At 43.7% G+C, this 12,489-nt stretch overlaps 1 long non-coding RNA gene across 1 annotated transcript; it reads left to right on the top strand.

The window, feature by feature from the left end:
• The first annotated feature begins 20 nt into the window (after positions 1-20).
• On the top strand, positions 21-11,719 carry LOC119566568. Its single transcript, XR_005225760.2, has 3 exons — positions 21-400; positions 10,662-10,958; positions 11,448-11,719. It is a non-coding gene; the product is annotated as an uncharacterized LOC119566568 (long non-coding RNA).
• The last annotated feature ends 770 nt before the right edge of the window (positions 11,720-12,489 follow it).

The raw sequence follows: 12,489 nt of genomic DNA, 5'->3' as shown, positions 1-12,489 counted from the left end.
GAAACTAGGCCGAGCGTCACTTCCGGAAACAGAGGGGAGGGCGGGGCGGTTGTGTGATGTCATGGCGCGCGCCGCCGCCCCCTGAGAGCTAGGCGGGGGAAGCGGCGCCCGGCCCGCTCGTGCTGGAGTAGCGCGGGGGCGGGGCCAGGTTTGTGTTGAAGGGGGAATAAAAGCCTCGTTCGGAAAGGGACTAAAGCGAAGCGGGGTCAGGCGGAGGAAGTCACGCGTGTGTCGCGGCTCTGGAGCCGTTACAAAAAAAAAAAAAAAAAAAAGAGGAAATTGCCCAACCACTCCCCCACCCCCATTCCCCTGCAGATAAATAATGTGCTTCACGGACCATAGATTAAACCTGGGCCATTTTGCGGATATCTCCACTAGTGTATCCAGTGCATACAAACAGGTAACTGTTTGCGAGGTTTTTGTAAGCCGTAATTAATTACTCCGTTTTTATTAACACCTCTGTCATAACACAACATATCGATTTAAGCATTTTAATCTGTCAGATGAATGTGCCAAAAGAATCCTGCATTAAAATAGAATTAGGGCTGCAAAGTCGAAAGTTAGGAAATGCCAGAATTAAGATAATGTTTGCGGAGTTGCTGGAGTCATGTTGGTCCCAGGATATTGGAGAGACAAGGGGGGTCAGGTAATATCTTTTATTGGACCAACTTCTGTTGGTCAGAGAGAGAAGCTTTCAAGCTTATACCCAGAAGACCTGAAGAGCTTGTCTCTTTCACCACAGAAGTTGGTTCAATAACAGATATAACCTTGCCCACCTTGTCTCTCTAAAATACTGGCAGTCACATCCCTGAATTGTAGGCCAGAATCATTAATTTCTGGTCTACAGTTTCTTGTTTTTTCTAGACTTTTCAGTAATTTTTTGAGATAAAATCACTTTGTGCTCAGCACTTTGGACAACACCTCATTCCCCTCTCTTACTTATCCACCCTGTGCACTGAATGAGGGAGGGATTCTGTGGAAAAAAATGTGATCTTGCAATTAAAGGCTGCATCTTAATGCATACACAGAAGGGTCCAAACTAAAGTTGCACAGGCAGCCTGAATTCTATCATTTCTTAACTTTTGAAGGCTTGACTTTGCACTCTTAATTTTATTTTAACATAGTTTATTTGTATATCACAGAAGGTGATAGTACAGCTCTACTCGGCGCTGGTTTAGGTTAGGCTTCAGCCAGGGGTGAAAGTGAGCTGGTATGGGCCGGTACAGCGTACGGGTAAGAAGCCAGTACCGGCCCATATGCAGCCCACATTAAAGCGCTGCTTTACTTCAGCTGGAGTACTGTGTCCAATTTTGGTCACCAATGTATAGAATGGATGTGGAGAAACTGGAAAGGATCCAGAGGTGAGCAACAAAGATGATAACAAGGATGGAATGCAAGCCTTGTGAGCAAAGGCTGAGGGAACTGGCTATGTTTAGTTTGCAAAAATAGGAGATTAAGAGGGGACATGATAACGGTCTTCAAATACTTGAAAGGCTGCCACAAAAAAGATGGAGAAAAGTTGCTCTCTTTTGCCACAGAGGGCAGGATAAGAGGCAATGGGTTCAAACTATAGCATAGCTGATTTAGATTAAATCTCAGAAAAAACTTCCTAACTGTAAGAACAGTAGGACGGTGGAACACAGTGCCTAGGGAGGTTGTGGAAGCTCTTTCACTGGAGGTTTTCAGAAGGAGGCTGGATAGCCATCTGTCTTGGTTGGTATAGACACAACTCAGTGGTTCTCTGATTCCATGTATGTTGCCTATGTTATTAAAAAACAACTGAAAAACAGAAAGTCTGTTATGCGGACCCATATTAACCCCCTACATTCATCATCAGCAAGATTGTAAACATTGATTAGACCCACAGCACAGATCTCTGTCACTAACAGAGTAGTTCTGGTTTCAGAGTAACAGCCGTGTTAGTCTGTATTCGCAAAAAGAAAAGGAGGACTTGTGGCACCTTAAAGACTAACCAATGAAGTGAGCTGTAGCTCACAAAAGCTTATGCTCAAATAAATTGGTTAGTCTCTAAGGTGCCACAAGCACTCCTTTTCTTTTTGAGAGTAGTTCTGATAACAGTAGCAGACTTTTATCCTTTATAGACCAGTCACTAGAGGGGGATGAAACACACATTTTGCTAGTGGATTTCACAGCTATTTGCTAGACAAGAGAGGAATACTGAGACTAAGGAATCCTGGGTTCTATTTCAGGTTCTGGATGGGAGGGTTCTCTAGTGATTACACACCCTACTTTCTTTGTGTATCCTGCTCCAACCCCTCCCATGTACCCCTGCAGCCTGTTTCTTTTCCCTTCTCTGCTTCTATCCACCCCTACCGCCTATTTCTGCTCCTATGACCCTACAAAAAGAACAGGAGTACTTGTGGCACCTTAGAGACTAACAAATTTATTAGAGGATAAGCTTTTGTGGGCTACAGCCCGGATGCATAGAATGGAACATATAGTTATATATACATATATATAAGTTGGAAGTTACAATACAAACTGTGAGAGGCTAATTAGTTAAGATGAGCTATTATCAGCAGGAGAAAAAAACTTTTGTAGTGATAATCAAGATGGCCCATTTAGACAGTTGACAAGAAGGTGTGAGGATACTTAACTTAAGGAAATAGACTCCAAGGAGGAACTGCTGAGTTTGAATTAATATGCAAACTAGATACCATTAACTTGGGTTTCAGTAGAGACTGGGTGTGGCTGGGTCATTACACATATTGAATCTATTTCCTTAAGTTAAGTATATATATATATATTATATATATATATATATATAAGTCTATATATATTATAAGTTGGAAGTTACCATACAAACTGTGAGAGGTTAATTAGTTAGGATGAGCTATTATCAGCAGGAGAAAAAAACTTTTGTAGTGATAATCAAGATAGCTCATTTAGACAGTTGGCAAGAAGGTGTGAGGATACTTAACTTAAGGAAATAGATTCAATATGTGTAATGACCCAGCCACACCCAGTCTCTATTGAAACCCAAGTTAATGGTATCTAGTTTGCATATTAATTCAAACTCAGCAGTTCCTCCTTGGAGTCTATTTCCTTAAGTTAAGTATCCTCACACCTTCTTGTCAACTGTCTAAATGGGCCATCTTGATTATCACTACAAAAGTTTTTTTCTCCTGCTGATAATAGCTCATCTTAACTAATTAGCCTCTCACAGTTTGTATTGTAACTTCCAACTTATATATATGTATATATAACTATATGTTCCATTCTATGCATCCGGGCTGTAGCCCACAAAAGCTTATCCTCTAATAAATTTGTTAGTCTCTAAGGTGCCACAAGTACTCCTATTCTTTTTGCGGATACAGACTAACACGGCTGCTACTCTGAAATATGACCCTACAGTCTGTATCTGTTCCCCACTGTGCACTCCCACAGCTTCTGCCCCTGTCCCCACTGCATCTTATCTCTGCTGCCCCCTCTTCCTTATCTCCCCAAATCTTGTTTCTAGCTCCATCCTCTCTGGTAGGCTTTCAGTCTCCACTGTCCCTATCCCTCCAGCCTATCTCTGCCCCCTCCACAGCTACTCCACTGTGCAGCCTATCTCGGCTTCCACTCTCTGACCCTATCCCACTCACTTTTCTTTGACTCTATCCCCACAATCTGTCTCTGTTTCCACTGTGCCCCTATTCCTCCCCTGCACAAATTGTCTCTGCTTTTCCTTCTCCACCCCTTTCTGCATTTCAGTCAGGCTGAATTCTCCTTATCCTAAGTGCTACCAGTAGAGGGAGACTTGAGAGCGCAGAAGAGACTGTTTTCCTGCTCTCAGTTCCTGTGTCTAGCTCCACAGTAGCCTTCAGCTGAGAAAAAGAGCAATTTCCAGGAAAGTTCTCCTAATATCCTATAGCCCTAGGCTGAAGCATGCTCAGTACAGATGATATCTTCAGAGAATTTAGCTGAAAAATTCTACCAAGACTGTACTGAGCATATGTAAACTGAGAAAGCTTGTAAGTTGGCTGAATTTTGGCAGATTTTCATGGGAGTGGTAAAAGGTATATCCTTGAGACAGGAGCAATCCCTTTGCCAAATTTCAAGTCCCTGTACCAGATATGCTAGGGCTTCTCAATGAAACAGTTGAAAAAACGTTTTAACATGGGAAAAATAATATATTTTCTCTAAGGCTGTTCTCACTGGCAGGTGACATTGTAAACAAGAACTGGGCAGTATTATCTCCTGCAAATGTAAACTAACTTATTTGTCTGAGCGATTGGCTTAACAAGAAGTAGGAGTGAGTGGACTTGCAGGCTCTAAAATTTTACATTGTTTTGTTTTTGAATGCAGTTTTTTTGTACATAATTCTACATTTGTAAGTTCAACTTTCATGATAAAGAAATTGCACTACAGTACGTGTATTAGGTGAATTGAAAAATACTATTTCTGTTTTTTACAACAAATACTTGTAATCAAAAATAAATATAAAGTGAGCACTTTGTCTTCTGTGTTGTAATTGAAATCAATATATTTGAAAATGTAGAAAACATCCAAAAATATTTAAATAAATGGTATTCTCTTATTGTTTAACAGTGCGATTAATCACACGGTTAATCATGATTAATTTTTTTAATCACTTGACTGCTGTAATTTTCGCCTAACCATATTCTGAGAAACGTATCAGCTGTTTTTACTGAAATGTTCAACAAGAACAAAATTTAGCTTGATGCAAACATCTGGCATGGGAAATTTCAGTTTGAATAGTTACAATTTGGCAAAGTTATGTGGAACTGAAAACAGAGTCTTATAATGGAAAGTGTTGAGCAACCTTAACTATAGGTATTGCTATAAGCTCTGCCTACAGTACCTGGGTTCTGTTCTGATGGACCCTAAGAACTCAGTATACCATCTCCCCAGGACATTGTACTGAGTTTATGATATTCTGGGAGACTTTAATTCAGCGCATAGCAAGGCCTTGGTGGACGCTGGTGCAAGAATAAAATAGGGCCCCCCTTCCCAATTCCAAAATCCACCCCTCCAGCTCCCCCAGAGCCCCAATCCAGCCCCTGCCCACTGCAGCTTCTGCCTAGCTTCCCTGAAGTGCTGATCCAGCTCCCCCTAAACCCCACTGCAGTCTTCTTCAGTCCAGCCCTCAGCTCCACCAGCTCCAGTCCAATCACCCCTCCAGGCCCTTTTGGCTTTCATCCTGCACCCCCTCTTCCCTGATCCACACCCACACCTGTTTAGGCCTCCACAAACTCTCCTCCAGCTTGATCCCTTCGTTCCCTCCAGCTTCTCTCTAAACCCTTCCATTTTCCCCATCTCTGAGCTACACCCCCAAGTTTCACTCCAGCCTCCTTTCCCCACCCTCAGCAGCTCTGATTCAGACCCCCAGCTCCATCCAGTTATGCTCCAACACCTGCTGCGATATAGCCCCCTCGATTTTCCTTCCCCAGTCCCTCCCCCCACACTCTCCTAGCCCATGCAAACCAGCCAATGCTTTTACCTTATGCTCCATCTTTGGAGGAGAGGGGGCACCATGTCATCTGTCTACCTCCACCCCCACCTGCGCATCCCCTGGTTCTGTGATCCCTCCACAACTTTTCTGCACATCCTTTCTAGCTGCTCACACATGGGGCCCAGGGTCTCTCTGGCTGGAGGGCTCCCCCATTGCAGCTGCCTCCCTGCCCTGGAGGGCCAGCATGTCCTCCTCTCCCCCTGCAGCCCCTTTCCACTGTAGCACAGATCAACTTCTGCCAGGTTGGTGGTGACATGAATGGGGATACATAAATGTGTCTAGATCCAAGCACCCTCCGTGCTGATTGGGTCCTGGTGAGACTGTACCACTTGCACTGTTGTAGCTATGCCACTGCTTTCATTGCACTTAGAGGTTCAGTATTTCTCTTCTAATAAATAAGAGCAAGACTCGCCCATAGGAACCTCGTGCACATTGGTCTCCCCCTGTCATCTCTGCTGCACCCTTTCTCCTATCTTAAGACCCTGCAGAGGGCCCTCTATGAGATTGGGAATGAATGCTGAGGGTTGCGGTAGAATAGTGAGGGCTTGGAGTTTATGTGGATCATCTTCCCTTGAAAACCAATAGAAAATCTACTCAAAACATAATACAGCCTGCTACTATTAACTTTTCTGCAGCACCTCTCTGAGGTGTGCAACTTTTGGGGTGGGCTCCATGCGTAGCTGAAGATGGAGGAATCTTGGCAGTGCACTTTAGAAGGAGCTTTGCTGCCAGCAAACCAGACAGGAGGGAATTGTGGAACCAGGAAAGAGGCACAGGATCTCTGTATGGATGGCTCTTACTTCCGTTGGGTCCTTGAGATTTATGCAAATCTTGGGGATCCATGGATTGTGAACCTCCTGCTCATTCCAAAGTGGGACAAAACCTAGTCCCCGGATGGGGCAATCTCTAGGAAACATGACAAAGGTAATCTTGAAAAGTCTTCCTTTCCCCCTCTATGGCCTCGTCGTGTGACTTTTTCCTCTAAAGGCTGGTGGAATGGCAATCGGATCATTAAAAAGTTTTCACCTACCCATTAAGTAGTTTTATGCACTAGTTCTCACTACTATATAAAACAAATCACAAGTTTTTAGACCAGGGACTCTCCAATGTTTTTCATGGGCTGGATCACATCTTAATAGAATGATTGTCTCTTGGATCCTATTCCCACCTCCACCCCCCCTTCACAATTATGTAACATCTTTGTGGCAAGCACAGCAATTGCTTACTAAAGGCTTGTCTACATTACCCACTGGATCGACGGGCAGCGATCGATCCAGCAGGGTGTCGATATATCGTGTCTAATCTAGATGCGATAAATTGACCTCTGAGCACTGTCCCATCAACTCCGGTACTCCACCAGGGTGAGAGGTGCAGGCGGAGTCAATGGGAGAGCGTCAGGCATAGACTTACCACAGTGAAGACACCGCAGTAAGTAGATCTAAGTACGTCGACTTCAGCTACATTATTCACATAGCTGAAGTTGCGTAACTTAGATCGATCCCTCCTCCCCCAGTGTAGACCAGGCCTAAATTGGAAAGTGATGTTAGTCAAGTATTGTATTTTAATGAGATTTAGAAGTTGGAAACAAAGTCCCCAGTCCTGCAAATGTAACACCGATGGGCAGGATTGAACTCGGGACCTCTGGAGCTAACTGCATGAGTCTCTACCACATGAACTAAACGCCTGGCGTCTCTTAGCTAAGGCTGTAGAGTGGACTCAATCTTTCTCTAAGTGGTCTCGGTGCCACTAGATGGGACAGATCACCACACCCTGAAGATGTGTGGGTTATACAAGCGCATGTGTAACTTGTGCTCATAGTACCATGATGTCTACCCATGTGAGCAAAACTATGCACATCTATACATGCCTGCAGGATTGGGGTTTAGGAGAAAAAACATCCACATGTGACTGTGATGGGTTAGATCACAGAAACCCCCTTGGGACTGCCACCTGATGTGTCAAGACTACTTCTATTCCTGCTTTTCTGCCCTGTCAGCTTAGGACTTCAGTGCCCTGCCTGGTTTGAGCCAGACCCACTAACCTGCTGCAAACCCAGACCCAGGTCTGAACCATGTCCCCTAACAGCTGTAGGCTTAATTGAAAGCAACTTAGGAAGTGTTCCTGTCCTTGACACTCAGATGCCCAACTCCCAGTGGGGTCCAAACTCTTAATAAATCCATTTTACTCTGTATAAAGCTTGTACAGGGTAAACTCATAAATTGTTTGTTCTCTATAACACTGGTAGAGAGATATGCACAGCTGTTTGCCTCCCCAAGTATTAATACATACTCTGGTTAATTAATAAGTAAGAAGTGATTTTATTAAAAACAGAAAGTTAAGTGGTTCCAAGTAGTAACAGACAGAACAAAGAGAATTGCCAAGCAAAATAAAACAAAACACGCAAGTCTGTCTAGTATGGCAATAAAACTGAATACAGATAAAAACCTCCCCAGTTCCAGTAAGCTTTCTTTTACAGGAGGGGTAGCTCAGTGGTTTGAGCACTGGCCTGCTAAACCCAGGGTTGTGAGTTCAATCCTTGAGGGGGCCGTTTGGGATCTGGGGCAAAAATTGGGGATTGGTCCTGCTTTGAGCAGGGGGTTGGACTAGATGACCTCCTGAGGTCCCTTCCAACCCTGATATTCTATGATTCTGGTCTGGGTCCAGCAATCACTCACATCCCCTGTAGTTACTGTCCTTTGTTCCAGTTTCTTTCAGGTATCTTTGGGGGTAGAGAGGCTCTCTCTTTAGCCATCTGAAGACAAAATGGAGGGGTCTCCCAGGGGTTTAAATAGACTTTCTCTTGTGGGTGGAGACCCCCTCCTCTCTCCTGTGCAAAGTCCAGCTACAAAATGGTGTTTTGGAGTCACCTGGGCAAGTCACATGTCCAAGCATGACTGAGTTCCTTACCACCCAAACCACATTCCTGAGAAAGCTCAGATGTGGATTTGCATCTCCAAGTACATTGTTGGCTTAAGGGCTTCTTGATTGGGCACTTACTGAGAATAGTCTTTTCTCAGGAAGCTAACCAACTGCTTCACTAAAACCTACTTAGAATCAGACAAGTATACAGCCAATATTCATAACTTTGAATACAAAAATGATACATGCATACAAATAGGATTAATAGATTCAGTAAATCATAACCTCTACAGAGATATATTACATGACATATGTAGCATAAAACATATTCCAGTTATGTCATATATATACATTCATAAGCATATTTCCATAAAGCCTTATGGGGGCACCGTCACAGTGACCAACCAGCTCTGCCCAGACCATTAGCAATTGCAGCTTGGATCACCAACAGTCCCTTGACCAGTTTGGTAACTTCTTTTTACACCAAGCTACTTTTGTAATATATGTGTGTCAAGGTTCCTTCCCCACTCTGAACTCTAGGGTACAGATGTGGGGACCTGCATGAAAACCCCCTAAGCTTATTTTTACCAGCTTAGGTTAAACTTCCCCATGGTACAAACTATTTTACCTTTTGCCCTTGTACTTTATTGCTGCCACCACCAAGCGTCTAACAGATATATAACTGTGGAAGAGCCCGCTTGGAAATGTCTTTCCCCCCAAAATCCTCCCCAAACCCTACACTCCCTTTCCTGGGGAAGGCTTGATAAAAATCCTCACCAATTTGCATAGGTGAACACAGACCCAAACCCTTGGATCTTAAGAACAATGAAAAAGCAATCAGGTTCTTAAAAGAAGAATTTTAATTGAAGAAAAAAAGTAAAAGAATCACCTCTGTAAAATCAGGATGGTAAATACCTTACAGGGTAATCAGATTCAAAACATAGAGAATCCCTCTAGGCAAAACCTTAAGTTACAAAAAGACACAAAAACAGGAATATACATTCCATTCAGCACAGCTTATTTTCTCAGCCATTTAAACAAAACAGAATCTAACACATATCTAGCTAGATTACTTACTAAAGTTCTAAGACTCCATTCCTTTTCTGTTCCCAGCAAAAGCATCACACAGACAGAGAGAGAGAGCCCTTTGTTTCTCCCCCCGCAAGCTTTGAAAGTATCTTGTCTCCTCATTGGTCATTATGGTCAGGTGCCAGCGAGGCAGGTCAGGTGCCAGCGAGGTTATCCTAGCTTCTTAACCCTTTACAGGTGAAAGGGTTTTTCCTCTGGACAGGAGGGATTTAAAGGTGTTTCCCCTTCCTTTTATATTTATGACAATGTGGACAAAAGTTTAGACTTTTAAAAAGATTAAAAACTTCTGCATTCTTCCCTCAAGCATTGCTTGGGAAGCATTCCCCCAAACCCGCCCCTTCTCGCGGTTCGCAGGGAGCCTTAGTTACATCCTTGCGCATGCCTCACTTCCCTGGGCTCCAGGCACAGGTGCCAACTTTCCATTGTGCCGGGGGTGCTCGACCAGCACCAGCTGTGCCTCAGGCCCCACTCTACCTCTTCTCTCAAGGCCACACCCCTACCCTGCACCCAGCCCACCTCTTCCCACCCCCGCTCCACCCCTCCCCCACGTCTTCATGCCCTGTTCCAGCCCCTCCTTGCTCCTCCCCCTTCTCCCCAGCCTCCTGTATGCTGCGAAACAGCTGATTGTGGCGGGAAGGAGGTGTGGGGAGGGAGGGGGAAGTGCTGATGGGGGGCTGCCGGTGGATGCTCAGCACCCACCACTTTTCCTCTGTGGGTGCTCCAGCCCTGGGCCACCCATGGGGTCAGTACCTATGCCTGCATGGATCCTCAGCAGCAGGCTCTGAGGCCTTTTTAACTAATTTTCCTCAATTAATAAACTAGTTGTTTGCATACTTGCTGCAGGGAAGTTAGAACTAGGGGTACAGAGCTTAAAGTAATATTAGCAAGTGAATGCATGGTTTCCATCATATATGGGGTTTACATTTTTGTTCAATGGCTTTCAGCAGCCACACAACAACAATTGTTCCAGTGCTCCTGAATTGCTGTTAACATTCAGATTTACTGAGATAGATGATTTGGCTTTCCCCCATTGGCCTGTGTTTACTTTGTTACCTTAGCCGCTCCTTCTAGTATTCGTATTACTTATTTTGCTCTCTTTTGTACATCTTTCCTTGGGACTTCACCCTGATGTGGAATACACATCCCCAACACCCATGGAAAGTAATGGGAGAATGGGGAGCGTAGCCCTTGGCAATCTGGGGGCTCTAGTAAGTCTGCTTTCTCTGCTTTACAGAAACCTTCATATAGCTGTAGCAAAAATGGGAGTTCCATAAAGGTATTCCAAAATGGACTTCATCAGCAGATTGAGAAGCTGGAGACGTGTTTGAGTGCTGAGATGGAAAAGGAGATAACCTGCCCAGGAAATGAGAACCTCCTGCTCACCAGCCTCAAACTGAAGAGATACTTCCAGACAATAGACGATTTCCTGAAAGAAAAGCAATACAGCCGGTGTGCTGGGAGATCATCCGTGCGGAAATATCCAGATGTTTTCTCATTCTTGACGTACTGACAAATCGGCTTAAAAACGAAGGTACCATATTTGCATTTTTCCTAGGGAAACTAAATCATATTGGTTCAATAAAACAGCTGAAGAGAGATGGGGGATAATTTTATAACTCGCATTACATAGGCCCCAATCCTTCTCCCAATTTCAGTAATTTCAGTTATTTCAAATTCACGTTAATAAAACTGTTTTAGAGTAGCATATAATTTAGTGCTTTCATTCCACACACACACACACACACACACACACACAATATTCTATATGAAAAACATAAAAATACATCATAACTGCTAACTAAAGACAAAATATCATGAGTGATAACTAACCATACTGAATATAACTTTGCCCAGTAAGTGTCTTAGTTGGGAAAAAGAACAGTGAGAAGCCTCTCTTCAACAACTGCCTAGTAAGACAACATTCCAGTCAGGACACCAGAAAACTGAGGTTAGAAAAACATGGACCATATTTGAAATTTGAAGCTCTGTGTGTTTCAGCCATTCCCTTTTTTCATTCCAGCACGTGATGCTTCAAGTAATGATGTTATGAAAACCGCTGAGTGACACTGCACTTCCATTGGAGTCCGTTGTCTCTAAGTTGATTCTGCAAGCACTGCCTTTCGAGACTCTTATCAATTCATTTTGCATTAAGCAAGTGACTAACTCTACTACAGGTTTCAGAGTAACAGCCGTGTTAGTCTGTATTCGTAAAAAGAAAAGGAGTACTTGTGGCACCTTAGAGACTAACCAGTTTATTTGAGCATGAGCTTTCGTGAGCTACAGCTCACTTCATCGGATGCATAGCATATCGTGGAAACTGCAGAAGACATTATATACACACAGAGACCATGAAACAAAACTTCCTCCCACCCCACTCTCCTGCTGGTAACAGCTTATCTAAAGTGATCATCAAGTAGAGCCATTTCCAGCACAAATCCAGGTTTTCTCACCCTTCCCCCCCCCCCCACATACAAACTCACTCTCTTTGAAACCTCTCTTTATAATGCGCATGATAATCAAGGTGGGTCATTTCCAGCACTAATCCAGGTTTTCTCACCCCCCCCCACACCCCCCTCCAAAAACCACACACACAAACTCACTCTCCTGCTGGCAATAGCTCATCTTACAATGTGCACAGCAATAATCCAAGTTTAACCAGAACGTCTTGGGGGGGGTTTGTAGGAAAAAAACAAGGGGAGATAGGCTACCTTGCATAATGACTTAGCCACTCCCAGTCTCTATTCAAGCCCAAATTAATAGTATCCAATTTGCAACTGAATTCCAATTCAGCAGTTTCTCGCTGGAGTCTGGATTTGAAGTTTTTTTGCTTTAAGATAGCGACCCTCATGTCTGTGATTGCGTGACCAGAGAGATTGAAGTGTTCTCCGACTGGTTTATGAATGTTATAATTCTTGACATCTGATTTGTGTCCATTTATTCTTTTATGTAGAGACTGTCCAAATCAGATGTCAAGAATTATAACATTCATAAACCAGTCGGAGAACACTTCAATCTCTCTGGTCACGCAATCACAGACATGAGGGTCGCTATCTTAAAGCAAA

This window comes from Chelonia mydas, chromosome 5 (assembly GCF_015237465.2).
Source record: "Chelonia mydas isolate rCheMyd1 chromosome 5, rCheMyd1.pri.v2, whole genome shotgun sequence".
Lineage (NCBI taxonomy): Eukaryota > Metazoa > Chordata > Testudines > Cheloniidae > Chelonia > Chelonia mydas.
This window is presented reverse-complemented; position numbering and strand designations above follow the sequence as displayed.